The 7,855-nt window shown below is 34.7% G+C and overlaps 1 non-coding gene across 1 annotated transcript; it reads right to left on the bottom strand.

Annotated features, from left to right (window-relative positions):
* Positions 1–1,010: 1,010 nt before the first annotated feature.
* Positions 1,011–1,097, bottom strand: TRNASTOP-UCA (transfer RNA opal suppressor (anticodon UCA)). The gene has a single exon. It is a non-coding gene; the product is annotated as a tRNA-Sec (tRNA).
* Positions 1,098–7,855: the final 6,758 nt, after the last annotated feature.

A 7,855-nucleotide genomic window follows, 5' to 3' on the forward strand; every position in this document is an offset into this window, starting at 1 on the left:
AGCGCCAGAGTGTCGCTATGGTAAACAAATGTAGTGAATTTTAAAGAGTGCATTTATTCTATTGCGGTTTATGCGCTATCGACGAAGTAGATTTAATTCAATCCAATAAGTTTGAATGAAATGCAAGAAAAAATGCGTATAATTTAATATTCTGTACAAGGAAGTCATGTGGTGTACACATCAGATTTTTTAAATCCATTTTCACAAATGTGGGCACTCAGCGGTTTAACTAACAAAAGAAATAAATTTCCCGAATTCATTATGATTTTTTACTTTTTTAAATTTTGTACATGTTTTCCAGGTTTTTATTATAGAAATATAAATGAAAAATATAAGAAAAATTTTTTCTATTGAGAAATGTGACATTAGTAATAATTTTCCGAAACTTTGATCGAACCATTTTTATTTTCCTCCCCATAATGCTTCAGCAGCTAATATGCATTTTTGAATAAAAAGTTCTGCATTCATTCTCTACATATCGATAATAATGTTTGCTGAAGATTACCCCTAATATTAGCTAATGAAATAAACATATAAAATAAAAGTAGAATTTATGCAATCCAATAAAATTATCAATTAAGGAATTATTAATGCTTCCTATATATAAAGGATGTGGATGCTAAGTGAAGAATAGAAAAATAATGATTCCGCAATACTTCTGTTTATTAAGATTTTGATATGCAAATTTAATACTGTTAATGAATAAAAGATGTTAGTTTCAACTTTGCTTTCTCATGAATGTTGTACAAACATCATTTGACAGGGATTAATTTCAGATCAAAAAAATTTACTCTAGACATTTTTATGACAGAAAGAGGAAACATCAAAATTAAAGGGACGTCAGGGTAAACGAGTAAAAATCGACCAAGACTACGAATTTATCTTACCAACCGAATAGTACATACGTTTCTAATTCTTGCTTCGTTCATGCATTTTTAAGTGGATGACTATGCGTTTACTAATAAAAATATTCAAAATTGCAAAAGATTTAAAAATACTACAATCGCTTACGCCCAGAGGGTGGAATCGAACCACTCTGACTCTCGTCAGCTACGGGTTTGAAGCCCGCACACCGGACCACCGATGATCATCTGGGCGTGTTACGCTTGGGCATTTCAGCATTTTATAAGCTGAGTTATATGAGCAATAAAATTAAGTGGTGAGTATAACATTCTTCAGAAATGTACGCATTAATTTGGTTTAAACAATTAGATACATTATTATCGTTGTTTAAAAAAGAAATCGTAATTATAACAATTAGTTATACTGTAAATAATGTGATGAATTTCTTGTTTCTTGTATTCTGAATGTAAACGTAAGATTTATCAGATTATACAATTCAGCGTAAGCTAAAATTATCATATTCAGTACATGAATGCGGGCTTAGAGGTTTAAGCAGTATTTTCTAATTGATATACATTATGTTGAGAAGCTGTTAGTCACACTTTAGTTTGCTTCTCAAATTATCTGAGGCATAGACCTATCTTCTTTCGAATTGTATACCGTTCAAACCATTCTTTTCTTTTTACTATTTTTATGTCCCCTAGTGCAATCCAAATTCGTTCAAATACGAGTATATTCGTAAATGATAAACATTCACTTAATTTTTTGCTATAACACTTACAAAATATTTTTTCATCACTATCAGAATTCATGTATCATAGTATATACTTATGTACCTCTACTGTATGCATATAAGCAATTCAACAGGAAAGGTTTTCTTGAAAGAAAAGTATTTTAAAATCGGATATATTAAATCTATAATAACTAAGCTTCAGTTCTCTTTGTCAGTCAAATACCACCAAATGCTCTTATTGCTATAACCAGGCATTCTCGTAGTTTTTTAAAAAACTAATAATCATATCAAACTAATAGTCTGCTGTTTTAAGTTATGTCTACTATGTATAGATGGCGCCACCTTATTATGCCTTAGTTTTGTTAACCACAACGTTCTTAAGCCACACCCACGTTCTTAAGACACACTTTATACTCCTTGGCCACACCTATCGTTAATTTTTTTTTTTTTGTAATAAGAGATTTTCCTGCCCAACTTGGAATTTCAGCTGATGATTGGTTTTGAAATTTAAAATTATTTAAATAATTTTGTACAGACTAAAATAAAACCGTTTTGTGTATTTATTATTATTTTTAACAGTAAAAATGTGGTCTAACAATTGCGAAGACTGACTTCATCAGACGTGGAGGGGTGTGTGACATATACGCCTTTGTCACGTCACTCATTGTTAACCATGTTGTTAACGAAATCGAGAAATTGCATAATTAATGTAATTATGATGCGATAAGTTTGCAGAAAATTCAGTTGAGAGGTTGTGTCTTATGCTTAATATTTGTAATGCTCGCAAGCACTCAGTTTTTCTTAGACGTTTAAGCAGTTCTCAGAGGGCGGGTCTTACACAGCAGTAACTTTCATGAGAGTCGAGCATTAGGTTGAAATTTCACATTTACCGAAATAAATGAAGGCTTGGTTAAAAATTCATTATAATCTTAGCATGAAGCAACGTAACAAGGCGGAAAATTGTCTTTGTTAATATCATGGAGGTAAGAAAGGAAGGAGTGGCCAAATCGGCAAAGTGAAGCCTCGGTCACCAGATGGGGGTGTGTTTTGTTTACATTCCAGAAGTTCCCTTGACAACGCTCTGATAGTATTTTGACACACCACAGTTCAATACTAATCGAAAAACAGAACACTTCCGCATAGAAGGAACATTCATAGTGTGATGGATAATAGTAATTTGTATAGTTTAGTGGCATTTATAGTGGCATAATGCATAATTTTAATATTAATAATACAATAAACTTTTATTTTAATTTTTTGTAATCCCTTACCGAATAAAATCGAATTACCTTAAATTTTTCTCTAATATAATTACCGAAAACTTGTGAAAATATTTCATTCAAATTAAACCATTCTGAGCAAACTGTTCTGTGAAAAGTATAGTATTTAATTCCGTGCAGAATGAAATGTTGTTTAAAAATGTATTCTTTTCATATACTTAGAACTCTGAAGTAGTGTAGAAAAAGAAAATATATGCATTTATATGTATATTTTACGATGTAATTACAAAATATTTATATCCGATCGTCTCGTCTCGTCTCGTCTGCACGGATATTGCCGAAATATCGCGCGTATGTCCGGCTCAAGAAAATAAAGCCTAGTGGGCAGATGACATTAATCTTCATGACAATTTGGTAAGGTCAGAGTTGGTAACAAGGGGCGACCGCGAGTCGCAAAGCCTTTGAGCGGCAAGAGCAACGAGAAGTGCACGAATCAGGAGGTGTGAGGATACTGTGCTGCATGTTTGTGTTGTTGGATTAAATAATTACAGAAACACACCAGACAAATAATTTCAAGACATATTAAATACAATACAATGATTCATATAAATGCACAAATGATACAATTATATACAATTATGGTACATAGGTTGCTGAAATATGAGATTAATCAAATACAAAATTATGGTAAGAATACAATAGAAAATACAAAAATATATATATATACAATGTAGAAGATCTCTGCACAGTCACTAAGGCGAATTGTGTTGGAAAATTTAAATCTCGAGTGAGGTGGGCCGCAAGTGGTCGTATCATAGCATCTTCCTCGAGAATAACATAATTTAATACATTAAGGTCAGCCATGTGGTTGAAATCCTGCGCTTTTTTAAAGAAGTTTACATTAGCTTTATGTAGATACACTTCTACTGAATCCAATTTTAAGTCTCTATGAAGCGTCTGATTTGAAACGTAGTAGTGGGCATTTGTAATCATTCTTAATAATTTGTTCTGAGTAACCTGAAGTTTGCTTAAATCTTTCTTTTGAACCGAAGCCCATGCGGGGGAAGCCTAGGCAAAAAAGGGCCGTATTATGGAGATATAAATATGCTTTTTGCGCTTTAAATCTAATTTGGAAGTCAATGACAGAAGTGGCGTGAGACTTATTGTCTATGACATCTATTGTCTTGTCTCTGATATAATTAACGTGATCTTTCCATAGGAAATTAGAGTCGACTTGAGTCCTAAATATGTTGCGTTTTTGACAACTGGCAAACAAAAGTTTCAGTTGAGCAGTCAGAGGAGTGTTCATTTTCTTTTTCTTGAAAATTAGAAGTTTAGACTTGTCTGCATTTATTGCGATTTTCCACATGGAGCACCAATGCTCGAGCTTAGGCATGAATCTTTGCAGTTTGTTGATGGCAAAATTTGGCGATCCAGACTTGACAGCGAAGGCTGTGTCGTCTGCATAGCATCCCATGAAACAGTTCTGATCCAGATGTTCAGCAGGTAGGTCTGCAACATAAAACAAATAAAGCACAGGTCCGAGTATAGATCCCTGAGGGACTCCGGCCTTCACATGCATCTTACTAGAAATATCTTTACCAATTTGAATATAGAAAGTCCTATTGGAGAGAAAAGAGTGAATGATCCTTATTCACTCTTTTCTCTACAACCTTATTAGTTCACCGCTGAACTTTAAGTTAATTAGCTTATAGATAAGCCCCCCACGCTAGACGAAATGCCTTCGCCACGTCTAGCATGAGCAAGGCAACATACCTTTTGTTGTGCAAAGCACTGCCTATGAATTCATTCATCCGCACCAGCTGCTTTGTCGTAGAAAGAGCTCTTCGAAATCCGAATTGCTCAAGTGGTAGCTTGTCAAGATGTGGCTGGATCCGGCTAAGGTTGATTCTTTCAAGTATCTTGCCTATAATGGGAAGCAGGCTGATGGGTCTGTACCCTTCTGGCTTCGTCAGATCTTTTCCTGGCTTGGGGAGCACAATCATTTTAGCGGTCTTCCATAACCGTGGAAAGTAACTTTTGTAGAGGCATGCATTTAAAATGTCCGTGTATTGATTGATAATATTAATAGGTAGCCACTTCAGCGCAACATTATTCACATTGTCCAGCCCAGGGGCCTTTCTATTTCTGAGTTTTTTTTATAATGTTTAAGATTTCTTGAGGCGAAGTGAAGTCAAGTCGGTTATGCATGACGTTTGTATTAAACCAGTCGGTCACTGTGGAGCTGACTTCAGAACGAAAACTCTTGATTGCATGGGGTAGTGTTTGGAGTGAATTGCTTATCAAAGTGCTCTGCTAGAATGTTACTCTTCTCAATAACTGTGAGTGCTATGCCGTGATCGTGATAAATAGGTCTATTGGCTGTGGGCTTACTCTTTAGGCGTTTTACAAATGACCAAAAAGAGTTACTAGGCTCGTTAAAACTCTCTATCCTTTCATCCCATAGCTCTTAGCGATGTTTAGTAATCTGCTTTTTAATATCTCTATTTAGTCTGTTCATACTTTTTTTGGTGTTCGGATCACAGGTGAGGTGAAATCTTTTCGTAAGATTATTTCTGTCTTTGATAAGATTTTTGATCCTGTTAGGTAATTTATCTGTGACCTGACGTCGAGGGATTTTTCTGGTATCATTGTTATAGGCATTTTGAGTATCTAAAGTAAATTGATTGGCAGCAATGTCGTCCGGAGTGCGCAAACTTTTGATTATTGCTGTGACATTCAGAAAGAATTTCATGAAAAAGTTTCCAATTTGTCGTATTGATAAGATCTTCCAGGACATCTTTATGTGTGCCTAAGGTCGCGACGACAGGGCAATGATCTGAATTAAGATCTTGATGTACTTCAAGGTTGAAGGAAGTGGTAGACAGAAAAATATCCAGAGTGTCACCTGTATTTGGGTTCTGTCGTAGATAGGTATATTCACTAGGCACGTGAAAATAGACAGGATGATTTTTAATAAACTCAGATAATTTTATGCAATTTTTATTCGTCCACAGCTTCATTCTTGACTTTTGGCGTTCAAGTCTCCCGCAAGTATGACTTGCTTATTGGTGTCCAGAATTGTGGCCAGGTAATTGATGTCTAACATATTACTCGGTGGGTTGTACATTGCATTGAAATATACATTTCCATAGTGCGGAAGGAGAACAGAAATAGTGACTAGCTCATGCCCATTATAGCGTTCGTCATTTATCATACAGGATTGCAGAGAGTTACGGACATAAATGGCGACCCCCCCCACCTCGGTGACTTAGACGGTCTCATCTGTAACATTTATAATTCGGAATCGTCATTGTTATACTTGGCGTAGCAAAAATTTCAGTTAACATTGCCACATCTACATCCCATCGTGTCAAAACCCACTGAACTTAATGGTAAATTACCCAATGTTTTGGTATCCAATGAAAGGATCGCCAGTGCTTCAAAGCAGGGTATTGGGAAAACCGGTTAGAGCCATTCCATCTTGCTTCTTACCTCCATGGTTTATATCAAAAGCCACAAACATTCGGTTTCGCAAAAAGCAAACTACTTGGGTGTCACTCTTAACAGTAATTTCACATGGTGCGACCACATTGTTCGAGGCAGAGCTATCTCCACGATGAAAAATCTATTTCCGTTGATATAAAAATACTCTAAACTGGATCTCCTGAGGAAGAAACATGTATACACTGCTATTATTAGACCCATCTTTACGTATGCTTCGCCGGCGTGGGCGGCAGTCAACAAGAAGGATTTAAATAAATTGCAAGTTGTTCAAAATAAATACTTAAGGTTCATCACCCAAGCACACTTCTACGTGTCAAATGATACTCTACACAACGACCTTAAAATTGAATGCATAGAAGAATTTATCAATCGTATGAATAGAAGTTTCTTTAATAAGGCCACGAATTGCTCACACTTACGAGAATTCAACACCTTCGAATATGTTATTCTACCTGAGGATGCTAATATCAGATCTTACGCGGCCCACCTCACCCATAATTCAAATTTCCATACTTAATTGCACCTTATGTATATATGTGTATATAGTTATGTATATATTTTGTATTTCACATTTATTCTTTTATTCTCATTTTACCGTACTGACTTATTTTAGTATATAAAACTTTGTATTTTATGTATATTATGTTAACATCAGTCAGATACTGACACTCTTGTCAAGCATCCCCTGGTCTTCGTTCTTGTTTGGTTTTCTAAAACCCTGTGGCGTATAGTCACACCCCTTCTCTTCACCTCAGACCTCCTTTTACTCTGTTCGACTGTTACGTCATGCGCCTCTTGGACAGACTTGTCATTGAGCCGGCAACATCGCACATATTAGCGATAGCCCGGCAATACATGTATTGATTGACTGATTCGGTTTCCAGCTACCAAACACTTTTACCCCTTCAAAACGTAACTGTCAGTAACTTCCCCAACTCTGCCCTGGGAAAGAAACTTTATTACCAAGACAGGCCACATTTAAATTAAGCAATGATAAAGGAGGCCGCGTAAGAAATGCGACTTTTGTAAAATTATTATAGATTTTGTATAGTTTTATCACTTTATATAGTTTTAGTATTTATTAGCATTGCATTGTATAGAAATAATGCGAAAAAAACATTTAGTAAAATAAGCAAGTCATTTAGTAAAATTAAAATTTACAATATAAAATATTTTTGCATTCACATAAGGCTAATAAGTTATTATAACATTAATCTTTACTAATTTTTAATAAAAAACTACATATATTTAAATACTGTTTTAAATAAAAGTAATAAAGTATTTTTCAATAAATGTATTACATTATAAAGAAAAACAATAGAAAAGTAATAATATTAAATTATAAAAAACCAACATAACAGCAGCATATAAAATAATGTTAAAATCCGATGGGAAATTTAATTTGGTGGGGTATTTGCATTTGTTTCTTGCTGAAAGTAATTGAATTATTTGAATTAAGCTTCGTAACGCGCAGCCTCATTAGATCCTCTAAATCAGGGCTTATTAGATCCTCTAAATGTCTAAATCAATCTTTTTTCATTCGCGACCCTTT

Source organism: Stegodyphus dumicola, chromosome 7 (genome assembly GCF_044657685.1).
Source record: "Stegodyphus dumicola isolate Sdum_Otavi_A_Nest chromosome 7, ASM4465768v1".
Taxonomy (NCBI): domain Eukaryota; kingdom Metazoa; phylum Arthropoda; class Arachnida; order Araneae; family Eresidae; genus Stegodyphus; species Stegodyphus dumicola.